Genomic DNA, 10,845 nt, shown 5'->3' on the forward strand with positions numbered 1-10,845 from the left:
TGTGTTTAATATTCAGTTTGGTAAATTTTATTATATTATTCCTGGTTATTGTTACATTTGATTGATGGTGTAGACAGATACGAAAGCTAATTATAGTATTAACATATAAATGTTATATTTCCAGTTTATAGATACAAACTCAAGAGAGGATTATTCCCGATAAATTCAGACAATTGTTTTGTAACAGTGCGAGAAATATAAACGGACTATAATCATAATTTATATGCACAGCAAAAAATATCCAGTGTTAAACGGCATTCGTCCTATGATTATGATGATATGCATAGTTGTCTTGATAGTCTGATAGAATAGATAAAAGATAAGACATTCGTTTTAAAAGACATATTCAGTCCGTAAGCATAGTTGATGAGTCATAGTTAAATGAAAATATCCCCTGTGTAATGTCTGTTCTATCCGAATAAATATTTGGATCTAGTAAGAGGCAAAAGGAGGACTTATATTCAAAAGATGCTAAACAGCTCACAGCTTATTTACAAAAATAAATTATTTGCATAATCATATTTTGTAATATATATTTCAAACGTGAATAGCAACATGGATTGCATTCATTCTTATTGAATAAGCAATGACTTTTTCCTGTGAAGCCCGATTTATATAAAAATTACATTATTAACACGTTGGCAGGGTATAGTTCCTGTTCGTTTGCCTGTTTTCTTGACTGTAAATATTTATTTATTCCAGATGCCGGGATTTAGCGCCCCTGTTGCATATGGGGTAAGATATCATACAATACAAATTAAATATCTTATAACTGTATTTGAAGTGTTGCGTTAATATAAATTTATAATTAAGATATGTTTATACCTAATCATAGACGATTTAATCTGTAAAATATGCATGAAATATTGTCACCTACTTAAGACTTTGATATAATCCAACTCATAAAGCGAACATGTATTAACATTTTAAAGCGAAAAATATTGTGCATTCATCAATAAAATAGTGTTTTGTATGTATATGGTAAAATGTCATACAACACAAATTTAACGAAAGGATGTAGGAAAGTCAGTTTAACTACAAGTAGAACAAAATTCAATACGAAATGAATTCCAGCGTATCTTGGAATCTCGCGTGCCTTTTAATTTTCATTGTTATGTATTCCATAACATGGAGTACTTAGCAAGATGTTTTGTAGACGTTTTGTTGATGTTTTCCATAATTATTACATTGTGAAACGGTTAAGTTGATGTCGTGATTCGTAATTTCAACCTTTTTCCGTTGGTAAGGTATATATTTTGAATAAAGTTTTTAAATAGTAGACAGAATTTTAAAAAAAGGGCATTTATTGTGGTCACAAGAAATTCGTGAATCCCGACTGGATATGATACATTTATCAGTGTTTTACTTTGTTTCTTGATCTTAGTGATTTGCTTCATATTTTCTAGAGTTCATTTTTAGTTCCAGTTTCTAGTTCGTAAAATAAAAGAGGAAACTTGTTGGGGAAAATTACTTTAACATATCAATGCATGTAATAGAGAATGAATAGTGAACACGAATATTTCATATGCAACATAATCTGTTTCTTGTAGTGAAAAAATCACCAACATATACTTATATTTCTGTTTTCAAAAAATCATGAAAAGAACAATTTTTTTTCTCTCCAACTTTTGACCGACTAACCTCCACAGTATTTGTAGTGAATGGTTTCAGAAATTAAATTCATTATTCGTTACAGGGATTTTCTCGTTTTGTGTATTACCTGATATAGGGACCGAATTGTTTATTTTGATATACAGACATTGTTGTGTGTACAATTTGATATACGGACAGGGCCATGTATATGTATCAACATAGGGACAGATTTTAATGATGATTTTGATATACAGACATTGTTGTGTGTACAATTTGATATAAGGACAGGGCCATGTATATGTATCAACATAGGGACAGATTTTAATGATGATTTTGATATACAGACATTGTTGTGTGTACAATTTGATATAAGGACAGGGCCATGTATATGTATCAACATAGGGACAGATTTTAATGATGATTTTGATATACAGACATTGTTGTGTGTACAATTTGATATAAGGACAGGGCCATGTATATGTATCAACATAGGGACAGATTTTAATGATGATTTTGATATACAGACATTGTTGTGTGTACAATCTGATATACGGACAGGGCTGTTTGTCATTGAAGGGGCACACCTGGGTATTTAGTTACCTATATCGGTAGTCCTGTGATATTCCCTGCTTTGTCTTTCAGGTTGTAGTAGTGTTTTCCAATCTATTCTTAAGATTTGAGGTCACCTGAGATGAAAACATTTATAGTTCACGTCCTTCTTGGGTCTGAGGGCGGAGTCAAAAATGGTGAAATTGACTTAAATCTAAAATCTTCTTCTCAATATCCTAATATATAGAATCAAATGTTCTTCATGGATGGACGAGTCTGAAGGTACTTTACCAAAGTTGTAAATTTATGGTCCTAGGTCTCACCTTTCACCATCGGGATGGGGTAAAGTTTACTATAGTTTATATAGGAAAATAACATATTTGAAAACGACAGTTTGGTGCTATGCACGTATTGACCCTGGCTGACGGGCGGGGTCAAAAAGGGGTCAAATCAACTGAAATTTCAAAAATCTTCTTCTCAATAACCAAATGTTGTGTAATCTAATGCTCCTCGCTGATAGAAGTGTCTTAAATTAAAATTCTTCCGACCCTGTACAAATAGAAGTATTGAGTCCCTCTTCTCTATACTTCAAATTCATTCCAGTTGTTTCAGTTTGTGAGTTCACTCAGGTGACCGTTATGGCCCCTTTGCCTCTTGTTTCTATTCCATCTTATTTTCCTTTGGTAGTTTTGATTTTCTAAGTAATTGGTTCATTTAGCATTTATTTGTTCTTCTTGGTCAAATTATTTACATTAAATAAGTACTAGCAAATTATTGCTTGTACATATTCAACAATACAGGAATTGATACATTTCTAATTTCATTTTTCAGAGTCCTAATTACTTTCCCATTAACGTAAGTACAACAAAATTCGGACGACTATGTGGTTTGGGTCATTTTTATTCTAAAAAATTGGGAAAATGACATAATGTTCATACTTTTCTAATTTATGCAAACTTGAAGTGGTGACCTCGGCAACCATAGCTGGAACTATGATATAAGGGAGATAACCGTAATTTGAAAAACAGTGATTTTCAAGCTTAATAATGAATTTTAAAATCTAGAATTTGGGGCCAAGAAAGACAAAAATATTGGCTGTTAATGTTTATATTTCGTGATAGATTGAAAGAAGAGTTGAATCTCTATATACCTTCCATGTTGTAGATATCACTTTTGTTGGATTTAATCGTTAATATATCATAGCACGACTATCCTTTATAAAAGTATGTAATTTGTTTATATGGGGAAAACTTTGATACGAATTACATGAATTCAGTATTAAATGTTTTTGAAACTTATTTGTAACCGCATATATAAAAGTTCAAAAGACATGTTTCACTATCCCTTGTATCTAATAATTTGATTGGTGAAATTTGTTTCGTACCTAATAATTGGATGGGTGAAATTGTTTGGTATCTAGTAATTGGATAGGTGAAAATGTTAATTCATGTTTTATATATTTTACAGGGACAATATTAAGCGATCTTCAATGGAATATGAAATAATTCGATAGCAGAGAAGTTTCATATTTAAAAGTGTTTCGACGCCCGAAGATGAATAAAACTAAATAGAGCAGACATATATACGTCTCATCGTTTTTATTCTCTCTCTTAAGAAAGGTAATATTTTAGAGCTAGCTGACACTCCCACGTTTATCAAAATAAGGCATACCGTATCATTTCATATATTCATTCTAAGTCCATAGCTTTCAAGCTTTTCAAGCAAACATTGCAACATATGAATGAAAAACAAAATCTTCACATGTTCTCCCTCTCTCCTGTTTTAAAATCAGGCGTGTCGTGAAGGTTACTAGTAACCATGATTACCGTTCCTGTTTCTGGCCATCTACACATACTTGTCATGTAGAACCTTCGGGAACTTGAAGTTAGATCCACTTTCAAAGCGATTTAGATAACCAGATTCACATTTACATGCAAAATTTAAATGTTTAACTACTTAAACTACATTTACAACCAGTTTGTTTATATGTGTGTAAATACCTCATTGCCTGTTTCGCGCAATACTCATTTTTTTGGTAAGTAAGGGCCATGACAAATAAACGCAATTACAAAGTTTTTTTTAGCAAACTACAGACACTTCAATTAGCACAATTAGCACGTATTTTACCGCAATATGTTCAGCGCGAAAAGCGTTCAATGAAAATAACCGCTGTATTACATACACGTTTACATTAAGTTCATATTCCATAACTAATACTAGAGTAGGTATAATATTGTATTCCTCTGATGTGTTGACCGGAAGTAAGACATAATTCAATACAAAATGAATTCCAACATGATATATTGGACTTTTGTCTTCTTATATACTTTGTCATCTATAATGGTACTCTAAGTAAGTAAGTTGAAAACGGACGAATCATGTGAAGTTATGAAGAAATTTCACTCGTGGACTACTATTTTTGACGGCGTAGTTGACGGCGTAGTTGACGGCGTTGACAGTTAGTATCGTAAACGAGTTTTCTAGCTACTTAGGTAATTCTCTTGAGTGTAGCTCTGGAAGTTTTGGTAGATTTCAGCAAATTTGGTATGCATTATCACCACAAATCACAGATTTCAAATTCATGAATTCCGAACTGGTGACCTCTTTCCCGGATTTTTAGGACCAAAAATAAAAAAAAGAATTAACTGGTTTCCTGATACTGGAAAAGCTGACTGTGGGGGCGAAAATTGTAAAAAAAAAAAGTGCAGAGATCCCCTCTTTTTCATCATTAAAAGCATCCTCGATAATTTCTCTTTCAAAACTTAAAGCTTTAAAAAACGTTTAATACTAGAAGATGGTGAAATAAAAGATTTATATCGTTTTGGAACATTTCCCTTTTTGGTTGCTTTGCAGTTTCAAGCTGGTTAAGTAGAATGAAAACCTAGGATTTTTTACATTTTAAAAAGATATTCGAGTATTATGCCCTTATATCGTAATAAAAGATGAAAAAATAGTTCAAAAAGGTTGCTTTTTGACGATATATCGATAGATTTGGCAAGTATGAAAAGTGACAAACTCTGACAGGCATAAATGTCACAAACTGTTATCAACCCTATCTCCAACAAATATCAAATTGGACATACACAGCTAAATGATAATGTCCATCGCCGTTAATATGCCCCAAGCTGGCATGTGATGTATGTATTACCGCCACAACTTCACTTACCAATTATGAAGGTGTGATTTGTAGTGTCTAGGAATCTGTAGTTTCCAGAGTTTCCAGAGTAGTTGTGTATTGTATCGGTTCGTAAAACTTTGATATACATCTTTTGATTAAAGCGGTGAATGATATTAACTAATTGCATTTTTAATTTTTTAAGAGATATCGAATAAAAAACAGCCATCAAAATAAATGAGGAAAACACAAGAGCTTTCATGTTGGCGTAAACACAATTGTAAGTGATTTTTTCACCCCAATTTTAGAGATTTGGTGTTGTTATTTTTTTGCTTGGAAAAGACAGAGCACGCTCTTTCGATGTGAGATGAATAATCAAATGCTTCTGAATTGTATAGACTTCACGCTTCAAGTAATACTAGCATTTTAAATTTACACTATCAGGTCTTTTTTAGGAAAAGAAGTAAATGACACTGCAAATCTAACAAGTGATTTAAACAATAGCTTCTGAAAAAAAGATATATTAGAAACAAGTGATGTCTATCGTCTTTCTATCGACACAAAAACATACATGTATATTCATTTTTCCCATGAAGGACAATAAAGACTAAGCTAACAAACGGAGCGTTACATCTAGTTGTTTTGCCGGAAGGAAAGATAGCATCAGTTGTACGTAGATAAACAAGACAGAACATGACAACCATACGAGAGTTGTGAGCCATTTTATCACACCTGTATGACGAGCAAAAGGTCATCTGTGAAGGTATATTGATTGTCAGCATATATTATAGGGTTTGGAAATTTGTTTCTATCGTTAGGGTTTCGATACAGTTTAACAAATACGGATTTCATTCTCTACTGGGTAAACACTGTAGGAAATCAAAATAAACAAAATATAGACATAATAGTTTTCACCATATTACACAACAGATACATTTACAGTACATACACAGTACGTACAAAGTACACAACAGATACATTTACAGTACATACACAGTACGTACACAGTACAAAACAGATATATTTACAGTACACACACAGTACACAACAGATACATTTACAGTACATACACAGTACGTACACAGTACACAACAGATATATTTACAGTACATACAGAGTACGTACACAGTACACAACAGATACATTTACAGTACATACAGAGTACGTACACAGTACACAACAGATAAATTTACAGTACATACACAGTACGTACACAATACACAACAGATACATTTACAGTACATACACAGTACATACACAGTACGTACACAGTACAAAACAGATATATTTACAGTACACACACAGTACACAACAGATACATTTACAGTACATACACAGTACGTACACAGTACACAACAGATACATTTACAGTACATACACAGTACGTACACAGTACACAACAGATACATTTACAGTACATACACAGTACGTACACAGTACACAACAGATACATTTACAGTACATACACAGTACATACACAGTACACAACAGATACAATTACAGTACATACACAGTACGTACACAGTACACAACAGATACATTTACAGTACATACACAGTACGTACACAGTACACAACAGATACATTTACAGTACATACACAGTACGTACACAGTACACAACAGATACATTTACAGTACATACACAGTACGTACACAGTACACAACAGATACAATTACAGTACATACACAGTATATACACAGTACGTACACAGTACACAACAGATACATTTACAGTACATACACAGTACGTACACAGTACACAACAGATACATTTACAGTACATACACAGTACACAACAGATACAATTACAGTACATACACAGTACATACACAGTACACAACAGATACATTTACAGTACATACACAGTACGTACGCAGTACACAACAGATACAATTACAGTACCTACACAGTACACAACAGATACATTTACAGTACCTACACAGTACGTACACAGTACACAACAGATACATTTACAGTACATACACAGTACATACACAGTTTACACAGTACACAACAGATATATTTACAGTACATACACAGTACACAACAGATACATTGACAGTACATACACAGTACATACACAATACAGAACAGATACATGTACAGTACATACACAGTACATACACAGTACACAACAGATACATTTACAGTACATACACAGTACATACATAGTACATACACAGTATACACAGTACACAACAGATATATTTACAGTACATCAACAGTACACAACAGATACAAATACACTACATACACAGTACACAACGGATATAATTACAGTACATACACAGTACATACATAGTACATACACAGTATACACAGTACACAACAGATATATTTACAGAACATACACAGTACACAACATATACAATTACAGTACATACACAGTATATACACAGTACACAACAGATACATTTACAGTACATACACAGTAAATACACATTACACAACAGATACAAATACAGTACATACACAGTACATACACAGTAGACAACAGATGTAATTACAGTACATACACAGTACCTACACAGTACACAACAGGTACATTTACAGTACATACACCCTACACAACGGATATATTTACAGTAAATACATAGTATCCAACAGATATATTGACAGTACATACACAGTAAACAACAGATACAATTACAGTACATACACAGTACACAACAGATACATTTACAGTACCTACACAGTACATACACTGTACACAACATATACCTTTAAAGTACATACACAGTACACAACAGATACATTTACAGTACATACACAGTACATACACAGTACACAACAGATACATTTACAGTACATACACAGTATATACAAAGTACACAACAGATACATTTACAGTACATCAACATTACACAACAGATACAATTACAGTACATACACAGTACATACATAGTACATACACAGTATACACAGTACACAAGAGATATATTTACAATACATAAACATTACACAACAGATACAAATACAGTACATACACAGTACACAACAGATATTTACAGTACATACACAGTTTACACAGTACACAACAGATATATTTACAGTACATACACAGTACACAACAGATACAATTACAGTACATACACAATACATACATAGTACATACACAGTACACAACAGATATATTTACAGTACATACATAGTACACAACAGATATATTTACAGTACATACACAGTTCATACACAGTATATACACAGTATACAACAGATACATTTACAGTACATACACAGTAAATACACGGTACATAACAGATATATTTACACCACATACACAGTAAATACACAGTACGTAACAGATATATTTACAGTACACTCACAGTACACAGCAGATACAAATACAGTACATACACAGTACACAACAGATATTTACAGTACATACACAGTATACACAGTACACAACAGGTATATTTACAGTACATACACAGTACACAACAGATACAATTACAGTACATACACAGTACATACATAGTACATACACAGTACACAACAGATATATATACAGTACAAAGATAGTACACAACAGATATATTTACAGTACATACACAGTACATACACAGTATATACACAGTATACAACAGATACAATTACAGTACATTCACAGTAAATACACAGTACACAACATATATATTTACAGCACAAACAGTATACAACAGATACAAATACATTACATACACAGTACATACACAGTAGAGAACATATATATTTACATTACATACACTTTACACAACAGATACAATTACAGTACATACACAGTATACACAGTACACAACGGTTATATTTACAGTACATACACAGTATACACAGTACACAACAGATATATTTACAATACATAAACATTACACAACAGATACAAATACAGTACATACACAGTACACAACAGATATTTACAGTACATACACAGTATACACAGTACACAACAGATATATTTACAGTACATACACAGTACACAAGATATATAATTACAGTACATACACAGTACATACATAGTACACAACAGATACATTTACAGTACATACACAGTACATACACAGTACACAACAGATATATTTACAGTACATACACAGTACATACACAGTACACAACAGATACATTTACAGTACATACACAGTACATACACTGTACACAACAGATACATTTAAAGTACATACACAGTACACAACAGATACCTTCACAGTACACAAGCAATACCTTCACAGCACACAACCAATACCTTCACAGTACACAACAGATATCTTCACGGTACACAACAGATACCTTCACAGCACACAACAGATATCTTTACAGTACACAACAGATATCTTCACAGTACACAACAGATATCTTCACAGTACACAACCAATACCTTCACAGTACACAACCAATACCTTCACAGTACACAACTGATATCTTCACAGTACACAACCAATACCTTCACAGCACACAACAGATATCTTCACAGTACACAACAGATATCTTCACAGTACACAACCAATACCTTCACAGTACACAACAGATACCTTCACAGCACACAACAGATATCTTCACAGTACACAACCAATACCTTCACAGTACACAACAGATATCTTCACAGTATACAACAGATATCTTCACAGCACACAACCAATACCTTCACAGTACACAACCAATACCTTCACAGTACACAACAGATACCTTCACTGTACACAACAGATATCTTCACGGTATACAACAGATACCGTCACAGAACACAACAGATACCTTCACAGTACACAACAGATATCTTCACAGTACACAACAGATACCTTCACAGTGCACAACAGATACCTTCACAGTACACAAGAGATATCTTCATAGTACACAACAGATACCGTCACAGAACACAACATGCACCTTCCACGAGAATACCAAGATGTCAACAGAATCTAAATAAACAGAGATTTGATAAAAATATGACAGAATGACGTCAAAAGAAAGGTTTACACAGAGAAACCCGCCCAGTTCATAAAACAACTCAAATGAAACCTAGAAAAACAAGCCAATCAACAGACAAACTAGCGAGCATAAAAAAACTTCAGTTTCATATAGCACAAGAAAATGAAATATTTCTCAATGAGATCATTATGACGACCATAACTCTTGGTTGATACAAAATGGAATCCCATCTATCCAGTGCTGCTCAAGATCAAATTGTCGAATTATTTCATTTCCTGCAAAAGAGTTTTAAAGCATTATTTTTAGTTCCTATATTCAAGAAAAAGTTGACGAGCAGAAGATGACCGCCTGGTTATGGCATGTACTTACCATTTATTTAAACCGCTGTTAAATTGACAAATTGGATGACCTGCTGGTAAAGAAATAAGTATAAATGGTTATTAAGCATCCGATAAAAAGGACTCTGATTAATATACATTGTTATCCATGAAAAGAACTTTCCGGAAACTTAATTCAAACTTTGATAGATGGATCCCAATCAGTAAAGCATTTTAAAACACAGCTCTGTAGTCTTTGATCCTAATGTCAAATAAACACTTCCAGATTTTCATGATAGGCATGTTATTGTGCCTGTAGATTTAGCATATAAGTATCTGATCGTCATTTGCAGACTGCATAGCATTCCCGCT

This window comes from Ylistrum balloti, unplaced genomic scaffold (assembly GCF_031769215.1).
Source record: "Ylistrum balloti isolate Yb309-2 unplaced genomic scaffold, AGI_CSIRO_Ybal_v1 Utg370020, whole genome shotgun sequence".
Lineage (NCBI taxonomy): Eukaryota > Metazoa > Mollusca > Bivalvia > Pectinida > Pectinidae > Ylistrum > Ylistrum balloti.